Source organism: Mixophyes fleayi, chromosome 7 (assembly GCF_038048845.1).
Source record: "Mixophyes fleayi isolate aMixFle1 chromosome 7, aMixFle1.hap1, whole genome shotgun sequence".
In the NCBI taxonomy this organism is placed as follows: domain Eukaryota; kingdom Metazoa; phylum Chordata; class Amphibia; order Anura; family Limnodynastidae; genus Mixophyes; species Mixophyes fleayi.
This window is the reverse complement of record NC_134408.1, coordinates 107,335,330-107,354,980: the sequence shown is the minus strand read 5'-3', so window position 1 is coordinate 107,354,980 and position 19,651 is coordinate 107,335,330. Positions and strand designations below refer to the sequence as shown.

The 19,651-nt window shown below is 40.4% G+C and overlaps 1 protein-coding gene across 8 annotated transcripts in view; it reads right to left on the bottom strand.

Annotated features, from left to right (window-relative positions):
* MAP2 (microtubule associated protein 2) overlaps positions 1-19,651 on the bottom strand; it is a 181,128-nt gene that overhangs the window by 65,487 nt on the left and 95,990 nt on the right. For all 8 annotated transcript variants that reach the window (XM_075180271.1, XM_075180263.1, XM_075180265.1 and 5 more), the window contains one exon: positions 468-543. The gene's annotated coding sequence lies outside the window, so the exon portion shown is untranslated. The remainder of the gene's footprint in view (positions 1-467; positions 544-19,651) is intronic.

The following is a 19,651-nucleotide window of genomic DNA, read 5'->3' as shown; positions in this document are numbered from 1 at the left end:
GCTTTTTCTTGGTAGGTAAGTGTAATTGCTTCACTTGTTAGTTTTATAATATACTGTGCATGAGATCTACTGCCTATATCAGCAATCCTTTAAACGTATATAAGGTACTGTTGTTTGTTGCTATTTACAAGAAATAAAGACCTCTGTCAGATTGCTCTATGATCATTTATTCTTTGCTCTTAAATAGAGTACAATATTTGTATTGAGTAATAGTTCCACAGCATCATCATGGTACTATCCAGTCAATGATGATGTTACAATTAAATGTGATACATAGGATTAAAACCAACAGCATGCATTGCAGGCCATTATAATATTAATATCCAGCAGGTAGCACCCTGTGTAAGTTGAACTCATGATGGACTGTGAGAATATTCCTTGCCAATAATGCAATACCTCTGGTGATATAATATATTGTTGTATTACACTCATCAGAGTGATCGTCTGACACACATACACGGGCTTACCCCTTGCAGTAGTCAGTGTCCTTCTTCTGTTGAAGAGTAGAACTCTGTAGAACGGCAGATATCAAAAACACGTCACCTAGCAAAACCAGAACAAGAAATAAAATACATTCATTAATTTTGTTGTTCAAATCATAGCCTTTTATCTAAAGATCACCTATTGCCTATATAAGGTGAAGGTGGCAATATTGTGGTCTGAGAGCCAACACTCATGACAATGCATGTTAATGGACACAGATGCCATTTAGCAAGTTTGCCTGAAAATATGAAGTAAAACATCAGTTTAGAATACATATACTGATCAAGGATCACATGACTTCATAGTGATGTCACCAGAGAGTGAAGAACATAGCAACACGTGAATTTAATCTTAATTTAGAAAAGGCAAATATAAGATGTTAAAGTCTCAAAAATAATAATAAATCAAACCATTAGCAAAGCATGGCCTATGTTTGTTGATTCCTGCTATGAATCCAAGACAAAGAGACATCAGAATAAATATACGACTGTTAATAGCCAAACGTATTTGAATAATGTTTCACTTGCTCTATTATCAAGCTATAGTACCTGAGAGTTTAAAATTCATTGAAAGATGTAGGATGTATTCAATTCAGTGGAGAGAGAAAGGAAGACATTGGTCAGGGCCATAGTTAGGGCTGTGTGATAGGGGCAGTCGCCAAGGACGCAGAGATGAATGGCAGCGCAGGATTTTGGGTTCATTTGGTTAGGGCAATGGGTGTGAGCTTTCTTTCTTGCCCCAGGTGCTAAAATGTCTATTATAGCTCTGTCATTGGTGATCATATTTTAACAGTCTTAGGTTCAGACTCTCCCCTAAATTGAAGTACCATAAAATAAGAGAAAATATTTTTTCTTCAGCTCAATAATGATTTTCTGCAGAACTATGAATCACATGCTAATTAGAGGGCCAAAGCTGCATTATTCCCTTACACAAATTCCCATGATATCCTATGTAGAGCAAACCCACTATAGCTTGTTAGGTTTTATCATAGAACAATGAAGTCAACCAAAAACCTTTGGGACATTGTTTGTGGAGGATATTCAGAGCTGATGATCTTATTTTCTCTTTTAATGAATAAATTCCTTTTCTGCATTAGAGATACTGACTTCTAACGGGTTCCACGCATGTGAATGAAACCTATACCCAACTCAATCTACACCACAAAACAGTGTGGACTGTGCGAGCAAGCATCACTCCTATACCCAACTGTATATTCCCTAATCTCCGAGCCTGGGTGCATGATGCCTCTGAACAGGAATTTTTAGCTTGTGCCCTGTACTAAATAAATAATAAATATGTTCCAGCTGGTGCTGATACATAGTTTTTTTTATATTAAAAAGAAATGCTGAGTGGCAAAATGTACACTGTAATGAATGTACATTGTCTTATAAAACTTGTGCAGTTTACTGGACTTCCAGCATGTTACACTCAGACCCCTGTTAGTATACCAGTGGTGTGGCATCTGGGGCTGCAATGGTCGTGCTTGTGACTGGGCCCATCGGAAGTTTATATTGTACTACTCTGAATGCTGTCAGATTAGGGCGGGGGGCACTGTGTTTAGAGTGCCAGAAGCGTGGTTCATCCATTTACGGCCAGTACCTCCACATGACTAAGTGAAAACTTTGGGGCATTACAGGGTTACGTGCATCTCTGATCATACACTCCAGCTCTGTATGTGCTCAAAACTGGAAGCATTGCTGTATAAGGTATGTGGGCAGGTTGTGTCTTTGCTATGGGAAGCATCTTTGGGTGAGGGGCAGTGTCTCTATGCAATAGAGTAGAATCTTTGTGCAATGTAGTGTGTTTCTATGTGCAAGCTCCCGAATTTCGGGGAGTCCAGCCGGACTCCCGGAAGAGTAGGCAACACCGTAAGCAACCCTGTAAAATGTCCAAATTCACAGCATTGAATAGTGGGGGGGGGGGGGGCTTAATTGCATCTTTAAGCACCACCCTCTGCTATTCAATGCAGTGAATTTAGGCATTTTATAGCGGGGGTGTGGTTATGGCGATGCAAAGTCGTCACAACGTCCCCCTCCTACCCCTCCTGGAGGACAGGGTCACAAAATCGGAAACTATGCTACAAATGGGGAAAGAAGGGGAGTCTCTGCAAAGGACTGGAAGCTTTGTGTGAAGGGAAGTATCTCACTGGGATTCGGGGGGGAGATGTCACTGTGATATGTGAGGGATTACTGTGCAATTGGATCACCCAGCAATGCAACTTCCACTGTCTAGTATATAGTCTATAACAGGATACACCAAAGGTGTATCCTCATAGCTGTGCGATACTAATTACAGGGAGTTTGAAGCGTAACCTACTGATTCTAGTTAGCAGATGTAAATGTAAACTTGTGATGCTGCCTTATTTACAGATGGGAGAAATAACTGAACACTAGCAATTAACCAATAATCTACTATAAATGAACAAGCAGTGGCAGTAGTTTGATCCCTTTCCCAAACATTGTCTTTTTAAACTACTGTGTATTAGTTAATTAATAACAGCTAAAAGTTTGATGTAAATATTTTACTTTTCAAACATTTATACCATTATTATGCCACACTGCTGTTCCAGTAATGGTATACAGAAAGTGTTTTAAGGGTAGAGGTAGTAGCAACAACATATGATTTTTTAAAATAATATGTGTAATTTTAAATAATTAAAATAAATACTTTAATTATATTTACTGAGTTGCTCCTCCTGGTATGATTTTTTTTAAATGGGGTACAGTACTATCTCTTCTCCTGCAGAGGTCACTATTGTTGCCTATAGTAACTAAGTATCTGCCTGATGGCTAAACCTGAGCTGATATACACCATAGAAATAGGCTTCTTGTAAAGGCTTATAACCCTCTTTAGTCCGCAAGAAGAAAACGATAATCCCAGCATCACTGATCCTTTAGAAGACATTGAAACCTCTTTTTCTGTTGTAAATTCAGCACGGTTTTTATACATGCAACCAGGATCGATATAAAAAGAGCCCTTATTGCCTCTTCTTTAATGATAGGGTTGAGCAGGGTATCCTCATTCTGTTTGATGTCTATTTTTCTCCATATATAGCAGTGGAAGTAGTGACTATTGCTGGTTATAAAATAAAGTGTCTTTAAGCTGAAATAAAGCAATATACTATATACATCTATATATGCGGGAGCAGAACTAGCAAGCTGTGGGCAGAGAGACTGGGAGGAGGGAACCAGGTCCCCCAACCCTCTGCATCTGCCATGCAGAGGGACCCATTATCTCCATGGGCCCCGATGCACGACTCCTGCTGCCCCAATGGTAGTTCAGCCTCTCCGAGTGAATTTACATTCTGTCCTCTTCCCCAAAAGCAGTGCCCTATATCATGGGACCCATCTAATGAAACTGTTCCCAATAACTTACTTGCATTGGTGATACAGATTTATTTTATCAGATATTTTCTAGTTTATGGTCCACGTGTGTGCACTTGATATCACGGTACCAAAGCACTACTCTGCGGTCAAGGGACTATTTGGAAGTTTCAACTTTAATAGACAGTTCTCACTTTGTCACTCACACACTTGTTTCTGCTTCACTAATTTTCCAGCAGGAAAAGGGATGTTCTGTCCTAAGAAAAAGGCTTTGTCGTTGGCTAGCGGCAGCTCTACTGTGATCTAGAGTCCAGTCTAGAGCTGCAGCTGGTGGCATAGTCAGAAACTGACGAGAGTGTTATTTGTCAGCAAGGTATGTCCTGGTTTGTAATTTCTCACAGCCTGATCTCTATGAAAACAGTAATCAAGCATTAAGCGTTTTGGAGAAATCTGCAATTGAAGGTAACTGCAGCAATCCCAGTGAAGGCGCCTGCATCTGAGAGGTAGTCTTAGTGAAACAAAATCTGAAGATGTACATCCCTTTAAGAATATAATTAAGACTCAATTACACTTACAGTTCTCCAGCATTAATTTATCTTGTGCAAATTTTTTTTTTTATCATATAATGTCGTAATTAATGTGAAATTAAATAAAAGCTAAAGACAAATAAATAAAAAAATAAAAGCAAATAAGAAAAGTTCCGCGCGGTAGAATCTCTGGTAATATATACTACCTTACATCAGTTCAATATTTTGAGGGTCTGCTAAATGTGATTTACCATGATGATTTTTCTCAAAAGGATAATCGGGGTACAGAGGATGCAATTACATCAGCCCAACACCACAACTGTACCCAAAATCACACCCTACATAATCACATTGCGGTTTATAATATATAGTATTGCACCAGTTTTTAGATAACACGTTGTCCTGTGCAGGTTGAAGAGAGCCCATTGCCAAAGTTTGAATGCCAAGAAGGCATTATACGCAGACAGGCTATAGGTGCTGAGGATATTGTGCAAACTAATGTAGCTCCTAGACCTGTTGTTTCTCAATTGATCTAGCTGCTTGGAGCAAAGATGGAGGTTTATTAGCTGTTCTGTAGCTTAAATAAGACTGAACGTTTCAAAAATCTATTTTACGGTAGATGAGAGTAAAGAAAGGAGCATGTAATTTTGCTATCTTGGCGCTTTAAAAATAAAAGACACTCCTATACCCTCCGATCCTAAGCACATATTACTGCCTCTACCTCTCCCAGACCTTCCAACACACACCCATAAGCTTCTTCAGCATGTAATCAATGCAGCTACTTGCCAAATAGCTGCCCACTGGAGGAACCCCGTTCCTCCAACGCTCCAAATGGTCTGTGGTCGGGTCTGGCACACCTATCAGATTGAATATATCACCGGCGTGCTTAGGGGCTCCTCTGTGTCCTTCAACAAAACATGGTCTCCATGGGCTTCATATTGCAATCAACCCCTACTTCAATTCTAGTCATGTTCGGTTTGTTACTGGAAATCCCAGATTTAATTATCACCTTCTGCTAAAAACTTAAAAGCGTGAATTCCCCCTCCCCTCCCTTAACCTTCCCAATCTGCTCTTTCCCTTCCCCCATTTTGCCCTATACCATTCCCTTACCCCCCCTTCTTTGCCTTTTTCCTTTTATTTGTATAATTTAAAACAAAATAACATCTCTATGGTACCATACTCATATGAAGCTGAATTTGCTTTGTAAAAGCACTGTGAGTGTGTTACACACACTGCTAAATTTGTTAAACTTGTTAAATTTATATGTGCATTTGTCATCTCACTAATGTACCTTTCAAGAGTTTTATTTTCTGTAATGCTGTTCAAGATTAGATGTTATTAATAAAACGTATTTAAAAAAAATAAAAAAAATAAAAGACAATAGTAATCACAGTATCAACGTTACCTCTAAGCCAAGCATTCTGGGTTTAAATGAGTTAGAAGCTTTATGTCATCAGAATGCCAACCTGAAGGGCTGCATGGGAAGTCTCATCATCATCATCATCATCAACATTTATTTATATAGCGCCAGCAAATTCCGTAGCGCTTTATGAAACAGTGTACAATGGATTTTTTCCTGATAATATCAGTTTTTTTAAGATTGCTCATCTTAGAGGGAAGAGTACAATGGAGTGATCTAATTTTCAAAACATAGTTATGTAAATCAGTAAACATGTATTTATTACTGAGACGTATAACTAAGCTTGGGATATAGGACATACTTTCTTAGAAATATGGAACCATTTTGCGAGCAACTCATATCTGTTTTACTGTTATTAAATACTGTTATTAAACCTGCATGTACAGGGACAAATAATTGCCAACTTTAACCCACAGGATCCTGAGGACAAGAACATGAGCTACAGAAGAGTATTTACCAGATACAGAACCCACTACCACAATGCACCCATGCACACAGGGGTTATAATAGTGCAAAATGGTTCCCAATGTGGCTCTCAAATCTATGACTCTGATTAAGTGTCTCATAAGTGATGGTGCTAGTGTACTGTTTTCCATCCATTAATTATTTGTAACAATCAGTGAGTTGAGACAGTTACTGGTTCATGGCATTTCCCACCCTGCGACATGGGCTTTTGTCAGCAAGAGGCCAAGAGACCCACCAGTCTATCCCTATCCCATGAACAGAGGAGAACCTTGGACTGGCAACGCCCTTTGTCTGTTGGCTTCTGAAGTTCTAGAATATTAACTGAACTGTTCGAGTCAGCAAATGAAAGAGACTGTATAATGTATTGTGTGTCAAGTAACAAATACTTTCACCAGAAATAATGTACCGTATTTCCCCATGTATAAGGCGCTCCCATGTATAAGACGCACCTTACTTTTGGCCCCGAAATTTGTAAAAAAAATATTACGGTAGCTGTCCTTGCCTACTGGATCCCCGCTGACACTCTGCCTTCTGCATCCCCGCTGACTGTTCCCGCCTGCTGGATCGCGCTGACACTCTGCCTTCTGCATCCCCGCTGCCTGTCCCCCGCATGCTGGACCACGCTGACACTCTGCCTCCTTCTGCATCCCCGCTGCCTGTCCCCGCCTGCTGGATCGCGCTGACACTCTGCCTTCTGCATCCCTGCTGACTGTCCCCGCCTGCTGGATCGCGCTGACACTCTGCCTCCTTCTGCATCCCCGCTGCCTGTCCCCCGCATGCTGGACCGCGCTGACACTCTGCCTCCTTCTGCATCCCCGCTGCCTGTCCCCGCCTGCTGGATCGCGCTGACACGCTGCCTTCTGCATCCCTGCTGACTGTCCCCGCCTGCTGGATCGCGCTGACACTCTGCCTCCTTCTGCATCCCTGCTGCCTGTCCCCCGCCTGCTGGATCCCGCTGACACTCTGCCTCCTTCTGCATCCCTGCTGCCTGTCCCCGCCTGCTGGATCGCGCTGACACTCTGCCTTCTGCATCCCTGCTGACTGTCCCCGCCTGCTGGATCGCGCTGACACTCTGCCTCCTTCTGCATCCCTGCTGCCTGTCCCCCGCCTGCTGGATCCCGCTGACACTCTGCCTCCTTCTGCATCCCTGCTGCCTGTCCCCCGCCTGCTGGATCGCGCTGACACTCTGCCTTCTGCATCCCCGCTGACTGTCCCCGCCTGCTGGATCGCGCTGACACGCTGCCTGTCTCCCTCCTACTGGATCACCCCCCCCCCCCTCCGCTGAGCCTGTATCGCTACCCCTGTATAAGACGCACCCAGGTTTTAGACCCAAAATTTTTGGGAAAAAGGTGCGTCTTATACATGGAGAAATACGGTATGTTTCAAATGGATTTTCTACTACCTTTAATCTGTGTAGAAGTTGGATACTGAGAACGTTCTTGCACGCCAAGAAAAGTATAAAAGACAGATTTAGATCTGTAATAATATATTGAATATTTCCAGTTGAGTACGAATTATGAGAGATTCGGACTCCAAAAGCCTGAAGTATGCTAATGTAAAGATTGTACTTCAGCGAGAAAGAAAACCATGCTGCCATAAGTCTCACAATGAGTGAATGTTAGCTCTTGAGCCAAGCAAGTTATTCTGCAATGTACTGGTGTGATAAAGTGATTCATTTGGGAAAAATTACATGATCAACAACATGAACTGATCTGTAATGTGTTGGAAAGCAGAGACATGAAACTACAAATAAATAAATATCATTTTATTATCCAATTAGGACAGCCCATTCTTTTCACCATCGTTAATGTGCACTATTTCCCATAGTTCATCTTCATTACACCTATTCTACTGTGGCTCAACCTACTGTGATTGAACTACAACCTGATTACTGACCTAACACATTATATGTGTGTGTGTAATAGCAGTACAGCATTACGAACAATATTTTCTACAGCATACATTTTGCTCCAGTATCCCTATAGTTAAGCTTCTATATTTAAAGCTGGCATCAATTACTGCCTCAGGATTTCGTGCTCATTTGCATAGTATTACCCATAATTCCTATTACATTTAGCTAATCTCTTTCAAATTGAATCTCGGCTCAGCAGATGCACAGTGAGCTGTAGCCTTTGTGTTGGATAAGGTGTGATGTGTGGATAGGTCACAAAATCACACTCCAGGACCCTCCCACCTTAAGCCTACTTAAGAAAGGTTTTGAGCCGTTAATGGTATCACATCATTTTCCTCATTTGCAGAACAAGCTAAGAGTTGGTTCTATAAATATTGATACACTTTAATTATGGCACAGAGATTGTGTTATTGCATTTTGTGCCAAAAATGCCTGTAGTGTATTGCAGAGATTACCCTGTACATAAATAAGATATTATTAACAGAATTGTATTTAGGAAACAAAACAAAACACTACCCACTGTATGTTGTCTCCCCTCATAGTCTACATAAACTAAACAACTAGGCTTTGCTGGTTCCGATCATATATGAAATTTACATGGCTGGTTTGCAGTTACAGCATGTGCTTGCTGTATGCCTCAAATGTAACAATTGCAGGCAAGCACCATGCACCATGCGTGTAAACTAAATTAAACAATGCTATGCCTGCTTAGGACAGATCAGTTCGTATGGCAATATATAATGATGGTGTTATGTTAATTTTATTTGAAGGCTTTTTTCAGAGCCAAAAATATGCATTTTTGTTTACATTTACAGTTTGGGGTGGGAAACATAGATCAGAGGTAGCTCAGTGATGATTAACGCAATGGCGCTCCAAAGGTACAGCTCTGCGGAAATCAGTGGCGCTGTATAAATAAATGATGATGATGATGATGATGAAGGTAAGCAGACAAATTTCTGCCTAACAGTATGAATGTTTTACTTTGTAATTTGTAATAATGTATTTGGTGTCTGACTGATAGCTCTCCATAAGCAGTAACAGTGTTACTCATGGCTCCTTCACATGACGCTTATAACATATGAGATAACTGAGCTAGACATATGGAAGATTGATCCCAGTAATAAAACTGTACCACAACTGCCTGAGTACATGTAGGCTGTAAAAAAAAGATGACAGACCATGGACAAAAAAGAATATTACATGCTGCATCCTTTATCCATCATCTCTATTCTATAATGCCCATGTGCGCTGGCTGTCAGTTTTAGTTTATGGATCAATGGTGCTTTTGTCAAGAAATTTTACAGCTACCTTTATGATGAGGTGAGCAGAGCGCCGTGTGCATGGCACTATAAATGCCTTTTCTCTGGAACAAGCAATGTTCTAACTCGTTTTATAGTTCCAGTAGTTCTGACTGGACAGCTCCCTGTAGATGTTAGAAATACACAGCACAAATCTGTTGCATTAAGGGTCATTTAGAAAATCTGCTAGCTCATAGTGCTTTCCTATGTGTGCAAGCGTGCATACCTGTCTGTCTAGAGCAATTCAATGTGCACACTGGCTTCACGGTCTCTAAAACCACCCATAAAAGCATTATATTTGCTCTTAGTTTTGTGGGTTTGGAAGATGCTCCGGATATGCACATGGTTGAAAATTAAACATCAACCAAGTCCAAACTACTTCCACTTTAGGGCCAAAATACTTCCCAGTTTAGCTTCAATTATGATTTGTTAGATGTGTCACAATTGTGTGTACGATAATATCTTTATGACATTGGTTGAAGTGAGCCTTAAAATGCATTTTCCTGCAAGGACAACTGTAAGATGCAAAGTGCTTTCCATATTAGATACACAAGGTTAGATACACACTACAGTGTTTTACGGAGATAATTGGGCCAATCAGACAATAAACAACTGATTGGCCCGATATCACAGTAGTGTGTACCATGGAATGATGAACGATTATCGTTCCAAAGCACATAAAATCATTGAACGAGATTTTCAAACTGACTTGAAAATCTCATTCAACGATGGAACAATGTCGTTCCAATTCTGTAGTGTGTATGCACTCTACAGAATTAGAACCACAATTTAGCAGCATTGGACTCAGATTTGACAGCAAGCGCTGGTCTCTGGGGGTCTGGAGGTTTTCTTCTGCAGGAAGGCGGAGAATGACAGCTTCACCCTCCAATCAGAGTGAGGTGCCTCTATCCCTTCTATAATAATATTATACGGGGGATACAGGCAGTGGGGGACGAGTATGTTCCTCCAGGGAGAGGAAGGGCTGTCTCCTAATTGTAGCTGCAGGAAGAGAGCTGCGGGAATCTGGTCACACAAAGGCTCCATACTCCCCTCCACCGCTGGGAGCAGATAGCAGTGTACATGTAGGGCTCATTGTGGCAGATCAGGAAGAGGTAAATGAATTACAACATCCTGTCTCCAGTGACCCATCTCAGGCTCCCTTTATATCCTCTATACCCTAGACAACGTCCCTGGCGTCCTGGCTGTCATTGGCTCCTGTGCAGCCTGTTTTACATCCTGTCATTCAGGACAGGAGCTGCTGTCATTCATTCAGCCGATGGTTATGACAGATGAAGAACACAGATCTGAAGGTAATTGTGTGCAGTGTGTACACATGAATCGATATGCTGAGCAAAGAAAAGACTATGCACCCTACAAAACAGTGAAATTCCCTGTAACTGTGTCCTCTCCAATCACTTTGTTTTATGTAAATACTCCTGCAATATAAAATCTCATTTTGTGGCTTTAAAGCAAAGGTAGGCGCACTGGTACACTTAGTGAGGCACACCCTCCTCCGATTGGCTGCTGTGAACGTTTGACCTTCTTAGTATGCAGATCACTTGCATACAAATATGTGTAGGACATCACAAAAGAACATTTCTGACACAGGTTTGTATTTTTGTGGTTCTTAAATTATCATTATCATCTTTATTTTGCCAACTTTAAAAGCAAAAGATATAATTTACTCTGTCCCTTAAAGAACAAATACATTACCTGATAACTTTTATTTATTTTTACAAATATCAGTTTTATTTAAGGTTTTTAAGTGCAGGGGGGAGGAGTACAAAAGAAAAATGTTAGGTGGAAGGGTTACATAGTGGGGATCAGAGAGTGCAAGATGTTAAAAAGTCTGATTACTACACTAAAAATTAGTGACATATACTCAATGGCAAACCACAACTGACACAATGTAACCAATTGAAGTTTGCAAGGTGATGCAGACAAAACAAGGGGTTTGGAGTCTACTTAATTTGTTAAATGGAGAAGCAGATAATCCTCTCTGTTTGTTACAAACTCATGCCAATAATTTCCTTTTCTTTTCTTAAAATTGGTTCCTAACATTATTAATTATGTAACAGCTGACATACAATTATTTTGTTACACATCAATGTTAACCTTTTGTAATACATAAAGTTGGAATTTTGACAAAATATTATTGCTTATTATTTTTTTAAATCAAAGAAAATCTTAATTATCTTTTAATTAAGTCAGAAAGAGACAATATCATGCCAAAAGTTCTCTATTTTCTATGTCTTTACATTTATGGTAGTCATTGATCTTTTTATTGGTTTAGAAACCCTGTGTGTGCAAGTTACAATAAACTTGCACACACAGGATTTTTAATGCAATAAAAAACACTATAGTCTTCACCTGGTTATATCTCATGCTTTATTGTAGTGAAGCATCTATTGCAGACTGTCAGTGCTATATGGACAATATCCACATGATGTTTATTTACTAACATAAGTGCAAACCTGCATAGTGCAATCATAAGGATCAACTAGCAGTAAGATTTGGAACAGTCTAGTGCTACGTAGACTAAGGGCTCATTCACACTGCGATTACTGAGACATCTACCAGCAGGACACATACTGCAGCCAAAAGTTTTATACGATATAATGAAAAATGACAAGCCACAAAAGCTATAAAAATTACATCTTTTTGCACAGTTTAGTAAAAATGCTATTATTTCTTAATTTTACACCAGGGGGTAAATGTATCATACTCCGGTTTCTTCAACTCGCGGGAGTTCAGCGAGATGACCAGGGCCGGATTAACCCTAGGGCTAACTGGGCTATAGCCCAGGGGCCTCGGGCATCCAGGGGGCCCTTCAAAGTCCTCAGCAGCATTATTGATTGGTCCGGGGGCGGGGGCGCCCCCATCCCGATCAATGCTGCTGAGCACTGTCAGTGCAGTCCTCCGTCCCCGGCGCCGCTCAGTAATCTGCTTACTGAGGAGATCTCAAGATCTCCTCAGTAAGGAGCTTACAGCGCGCCGCGGAAGGAGGACTGCACTGACAGGTAAGTGCTTGGGGGGGGGGCCTCACGGCAGGTGGCAGGCAGCTCACATTGGGGGCCTCACGGAGGAATGGAGACCCCTTAGCCCAGGGGCCTCCATTCCCTTAATCCGGCCCTGGAGATGACAGCTAAAATTTAAAGTGGCGCTGCCTTGTAAAGGTAAACTTGCCTTTACAAGGCAGCGCCGCTTTAAATTTTAGCTGTCACCTCGCCGAACTCCTGCGGGTTGAAGAAACCGGAGTATGATACATTTACCCCCAGATTTTTTAATAAAGTTATTATTGTAACAAAATGTGGAGGTCTAGTGGAATTGCATACATAATTGCATATATTTTACTACAGCATACATACATGAGTGCCCACCATCATTCTGCATTTTCATGGACCACCTGAGCAAATTGTATCGTATACTCAGAGTAGAGTTTTGTGTCATATTTGGAATACCCAGGCTGATACAAATTTATGATCGTATACGCCTGGGACTATGGAAGCAGAATTTCCTTAATTTTTTTTCTGGCTTCTTTTTCCGTTTTTTATTATTTTCTGATGTATTTGTACTTTGCTGACGGTGGAGTAACACAAAAATAACAGGTCTAGGAAAGTAAAAGATTCAAATATGACCCTGCACATTTTGAAAAGGGGATCTCAAATATAAAAACAAACTATCAGAAAAAGAATGTAAAAGAATGCAAATTATCAGGAATAAACTCTCATGAGTGGATTTCCACTGTTACTGTTTCTTCAAATACAGAATTACATCCCATCTTCCTCTCCTGCATATTACTAATATTTTCCACTATAAAAAAAACTAAAAACGAATTATCTAATTTCTAACAATCTAATGTCCATCAGGCACATTTTTAAGGATATTCACTGTTCCGAATGGAACATCTTAATCCCCCCCAGGTCCAGCCCAGCCCACCCATTATCTACAGCAAATAAATATTAGTCACGCAATCTACATAATTAAATATAAAATCTACAATAATAAAAACAAGACAGTAAAGCACTGAGAAGTGGCAGTTCGTGGGAACTGCAGCTTAGTATATATACCCCTACCTATAAATAGGACGGCATTTTCATTATATAAGTATTTTACTTTACTGTACAGTTCACTTTCCACTAATGTTCCCTGCACTGCTATCATTTTTAAAGTACACTTTCTTTTAGTAACAGCTGAGAATTACTATGAAAAATTATTGTAAATGCTTTCAGAATATATTAGAGAACCCTTTGTTCATGCCAAATAATTATTAAAATGTTCTGGCTCCGAGTGTAAAAGATGTAACCAAGGCACAGAATGAAACACAGGTTTTTCTACAGTTATGTGGCTTTTTACCAAGCCCGAAGGAGACCAACTGGGGTCATAAAAGCTGTCTACTTATACAAAGACTTTAATTTGTTCTGGTTTATTGCAGGACACTGCACCTTTCTTAAATTCGATTTAATAGTCTAAAAGCAATGTGTCGTGTATGTTACTTTCACTGGTATATTTTCTAGTAAAATGGTCATTTAAAAGCTGACAGGGACAATTAAGTAGACTATTTTTTTTCTTTATTTAATATGTTTAGGTTACATGTACAGCTAAATGACCAGATATTTTAAGCTGCAGTATTTTCCTTCAGTAGATGTAAGAAAGCCACACACAAAGTAACCATGCCCAGCAATTGGCTTGTTCAGTGGCTTAGTGGTTAGCACTTCTGCCTCCCAGCACTAGGGTCATGAGTTCAAACACCGACCATGGACTTATCTGTGTGGAGTTTGTATGTTCTCCCCGTGTTTGCGTGGGCTTCCTCTGGGTGCTCTAGTTTCCTCCCACAATGCAAAAACATACTGGTAGGTTAATTGGCTGCTATCAAATTGACCCTAGTCTGTCTGTGCATGTGTTAGGGAATTTAGACTGGAAGCTCAAGGGGGGACTGCTGTGAGTGAGTTCTCTGTACAGCACTGCGGAATTAGAGGTGCTATATAAATGAATGATGATGATGGTATATGAACACTCACAGGTATAAGATCTATTACCCTAAATGACTGGGTCTCAGATGTCTGGATAAGGTTTTTTTTTCTGGAATTTGGAATCAAGCCACATACTAAAGTACAGTTAAGTATTATTATTATGTTTCGCTATACTGTCCCTGGTAATCTCCTCCTCATTAAATTACGCAACTGAAATATGTACCAGTCAGATACGCTATGTAAGAGAGTGTATCTAATGAATTGTCAGGATATGGGATATATTGGAAAAAATTATCATTTGCGTTTATCTTGCACATTTAAATATATGTGAATACATTGAGCCTCATTTAGAGTCAGATGCAAGTCCTTCTGTTGAGCTCAAAAAACACTGTTGTCCAAAGATCCGACTCAGTTTGCACTTCGACTGAGACGGATCTCCCTGTTGCACCTCTCTGCACTTAGAGAGGTGGACGGGGGAGGTAGTAGGCGAGCCTAACAATGTAAAGACATGTTCATGCACTTTTCATACTACTTTGAGTTGAAAGCAACCGTAGTTAGGTCTCTAGGAGACGTATCTTATGCAGGTGCTTTCACCTGGTGCAAGAGACCTTGATGTTTTGAAAAACAAAGTAAAAAAATACTTACATTTAAAAAAAAAAATATGTGTTCCACCTCTCCAATAGCATAACCAACCCTTGTCCTCTTTGGGGGGGGGGGGACAATTTTTATTTTTTTTTACATTTTACTTATTTAATTATCTGCTTTACACTGTGCTGTGCATGATACACTTACACGCCGGCCCGTAAGGCAGATAAAGAGGCGTGTTTGTGCAATTTGCACAGTATTCTTTACTGTGTAAATTATGGGATGCAATTTATGCTTACGATTTCAGTGTAAATTGCATTCAACTCTAAACGAGTCCCATTGTCTGTATTGGATAAAAATATTTCTCTTGGAGAAAGTGAGTTAATATACACCCAGCTGACAACGAGGATGAGGGTCTTTAGAGGTCCCTAAGCTTCATCCTCATCTCCTTTCTCTAACACCCTCCTTCCTTTTAAACAAATGATAAGAAAATAGAGTTATTCTACCTACAGTTTGAAAGGGAACTGGTACTGAGGTAAAGGTGGGAATGTTTACCCCTACATATAGGATATAGTACAGGCACCAAGTGGCAGTGCTTCAAATTGGCTGTTTAGCTGCTGTTTGTTACAGACACTGTCACAGAAAGTACTGAATGTACCTCTGAGTGGAGGAGAATTCAAGTCCTTGTTTCTGCACGTCAGTCCAAAAGTTGGAGCCCTCACGTGACTTATTTGCACTCAGCAAGATCCTTTGAACCATCTTCCAATCAGCAGTGCCCCCTGCAGATGCTGACATCTTGCCCACGAATCAATGTAGTTACCTGCACAACTAGGCTCACTTGCCCAAATGTAAGCATGTATGTCATATTTGTGCCAGGTTTTCATTTTTTGCAGTTTGCAAATGACCCTTAATGTTGCTCTTTCGCAGCATTTTAAAATTAAGGTGTACTTTAAAATATGCTTTACTGATTATAGCATTGTTTCCCAATATTTCCTTGCTCCATTCACAGATTGCATAGATTTCAGTATCACCTGTATGATGTTCACCTCTGCCTCCACACTAGCTAATCTCTTTTATGCCAGCCATAGATTGTAGATTAGACCACCCAATTGGGTTGTTGCTTTTTTACCAAATTCACTGACCATTGAGCCAGTTGTTGCCTAAAGTCCAAACTAGAAGAAATGGTCTTAATCTGTCAGAGTATGTATGGGGTCATTAGTTGCGCCCCAAAGAGCAGCAGAGGAGCTTAATTATCGCTGCTCCAATATGTCACTTTTTACTTTGAAACACAGAACTACCACTATTACTCATTATCACTGTGTTATGATGTTCTGCTCTTGTTTTGTAATATCCTGCAAATCACAGGTATATTACTGCATGTGCTCATTCAGAAAACTTCATCTCCCAGAGTTCCTCTGGGAAGTTCATTGCAAATTGCATCGGCCATTTTGGGGTGAACAAACTGCAAACTAGAGCCCCAGACTGCACTAGAAGCATGCAGAGACAGTTTGACGCTCCAAAAAATTACAATAAGCCTACGCAAACTGAACTAGAAGGCTCCAGAATATTCTTGGGGGGAAAGGAAAGGGGCCAAAAAGAGACTGCTGGAGGCTAGTGGGTAGTTTCTGGTTGCTGTAAGTTGTCCAGTGTTAATGTTGCTTGGGATCATGGAGAATCTACACAAAAGGAGTTAGTAAGTTATCCCATACTTGCCAACTCTCCCGGAATGTCAGAGAGACTCCCACATTTCGCGTGAGTCTCACGGACTCCCGGGAGAGTGTGGCAAAACGCCACAATTCACCGGGTATCGCGGGCGCGGGTCCAAAATGACACAAATTTTAGAGCCCTGCCCCCCATCACGCCCACCTCCCCCGGCAGGCTCCCGGAAGCCAACTTCACAAAGTTGGTAAGTATGAGTTATCCTCCTCGAGTATTATCTTGAGGGATGTTTTCAGCTAAAGTTCCAGCTTTAATAGCCAGCCCAGAAGGAAGCATCTTTGGAATAAAGGAAAAGACCCAGCCCTGACACTGCCATCAGATGTTAGCAGGTCTCATATGAAGACAGATAAGTTTATGGTTTATTTTGCTTTGCAATGTTCAAGTTATTAAACTCAAATAAGGACTGTAGCATTGGTATTGAGAGGTTGTGGTGCTGTCTAAAGGGAGCGTCTATTCCAGCCAAATCTGTATTTAAAGTTTATCTACAAGCTGACACAGAGTGCAAGAGACATGGAGAGAAGTCCTTTGTCACAAGAGGTTGTCTATATTGCATCAGAAGTTTGATTCTATTGTGAAACTGCCTAAAATGGTTGTTAAGGGAAAGAATTGGAAGTTGTTTAACTCTACACTTGCTGGGAGAAATCTGCTTATTCCATTAGACAGTTTACTAAGTGAAGATTGTGTTCCTTACAGTGGAAATCGTGTATTGTACAGAATTACTGTTTCTTACATCAAGGTCAGAAGTCATGTATGTGTCAAGCTGATTACTGATTTCAACCTTTACATGGGTCCAGCTTAAATTTTCCTTTAACCTGCGGATTACAATATACCCCTGGTCAAGTTGGTTTGACCCTTGTTGCATCTCTACTGATTTTTGTGTGATAAGTGTATAATTAAACTAAAAGTCTATTGAGATATATTTGTCTAGATAATCTGCTGAAGCAGCACTTAGTGTAATTGTTTAATTAACCCGTTAGCAACTGGGTGTTTTTCAAAAGTATTTATCCAGTGAAACCCATGTCAGTTACGCACTAGTGCCCCATTTCCCAGTGAGATATGTGTCGTAGTGATTTATGTTTGCATATTGCTGATATTGTTGAAACAAGAATTCTAAATTGTTATTTATTTCGTGACATGTTGAATAACATTGCATATTGGAGGTATTGTTACTTCCCTATATTACTGCTACTTATCTGCCATTGTGCTCAAACCTTACGCCACAAACTAAGGGAATAAACCCACGAGTTTATGCAGTCTTAGCCCTGTGTCCCTTGTTTCATTCCAACACTCCTGGGGGACCTTTGCCTCTCTACCATACCACCGGGCCTGTGGAATCCTAGCTTACACCACTTCTGTGGTGCCAACCATCTGCCCCGGTACAGTCTGCCACCATTTGTTTTCCAATTACAATAAACCGGGCTTAATAAAGCAAGTTATGTTAAAAAACACGTCACTTTTAAAAATACCAATTCTACAATTTTAGTAGCAATGTAAAATATAATAATGCAATTTATATTAAAATAAATGGATGGAAACATAAGGGAAGACCATTATAACACTATGGAAATAGGTCATATCAGCAAATCTAGTAATTGCATCATTGACAAAATAATGGTTGCGATATGGTGAAGTGAGATATTGTATGCCAAGAAAGATTTAATTGTTACTATAAACAAGACCCTCTAGTCTCTCTCTCTCTCTCTCTCTCTCTCTTTACAACTAACTGCAGAAATGTGATTCAATAATATAATTGCTTGTTAGAATAATGCATTTTTCTCCAGCAACTATCATGCTTCAGTAGCCATTGCTCATTTAATCTGATCTTCACAGTACAGACGGCACTAATAAATCATGAAGTGCGACTTGTCAAAACAATATTGCTGCTGAAACAAAGTCCCCTGTGCGAATGAGGCCTAGGAGCTTTACCTGTTTACAAAGAAAAGTCCTAATTTTTACCATGCTCCCTCCTTTATTCATTTTATCTCAAATTGATGTCATCACAATATCTGTAAAACACCTTTTCCAGGACCAGCCAGCACATACTTGCCTACTGCCCCAGAATGTCTAGGAGACGTCAGAATTTCCGTGAGTCTTCTTGGAATCCTGGCAGAATAGGCCACCCTCCCGGGTCCTACTTTTATTTCATTGTGAAGTGGGCAGGACCTTGATGACATGTTTCAATGAAACGCGTCATCGTGGTCTGCTCACCCACTGCACAATGGCATGAATTGTGCCGCTGTGCAGTATGCGGTGGGGCCATGAAGACGTAATTCACATTAGTACACCCACCACCCCCCCCCCCCCCTGCACTTGTTCCTTGGACCAAAAAGTAGGCAAGTATGGTTTTACACATACAGTAGTTTTGTATTTATTGTATGTACAAGATGTAAAAGGGAAATAACTACAAAAAAAAGAGTATTCAATACCTACCAACTGTCCCAATTTAGGTGAGACAGTCCCGATTTGAGGGCTCTGTCCTGCCATCATGAACAGGACAGATTTATCCCGTGGATGGGAAATTTGGGTGGTATGTGCCATGCAAAGCAGTGGTGACCGTGTGGCGTGGAAGTGCTAGGCACACCCCAGGGACTGTGCCCACGCCCCCACCAATGATGTGGCCACGCCACCGAACTGCTGCCAGACAGACAAATGTTGGGTGGTATGATATCCTCATAAGAAAAATAGAATCTATTTCTTTATTGGTTGATTAAAAACTTGTCCAGCAAAAAAAGGCAGGAAATTATTGAACATTATTTCTATTTCAGCTCTTAGTTAAAGTTTTGAATGAGACTTCGACCTAGCTCAACCAATAAAAGAAAATTAGCATTACTCTGTTTTCTAAATGGTTTGAGAAAAGACATAAACAAATCAAAAAATAAATTTGCTTGATGGTATAAACCCCTATAATACATGCTCTCAATGGGACTGATGCTGAGTTGCAGGCAT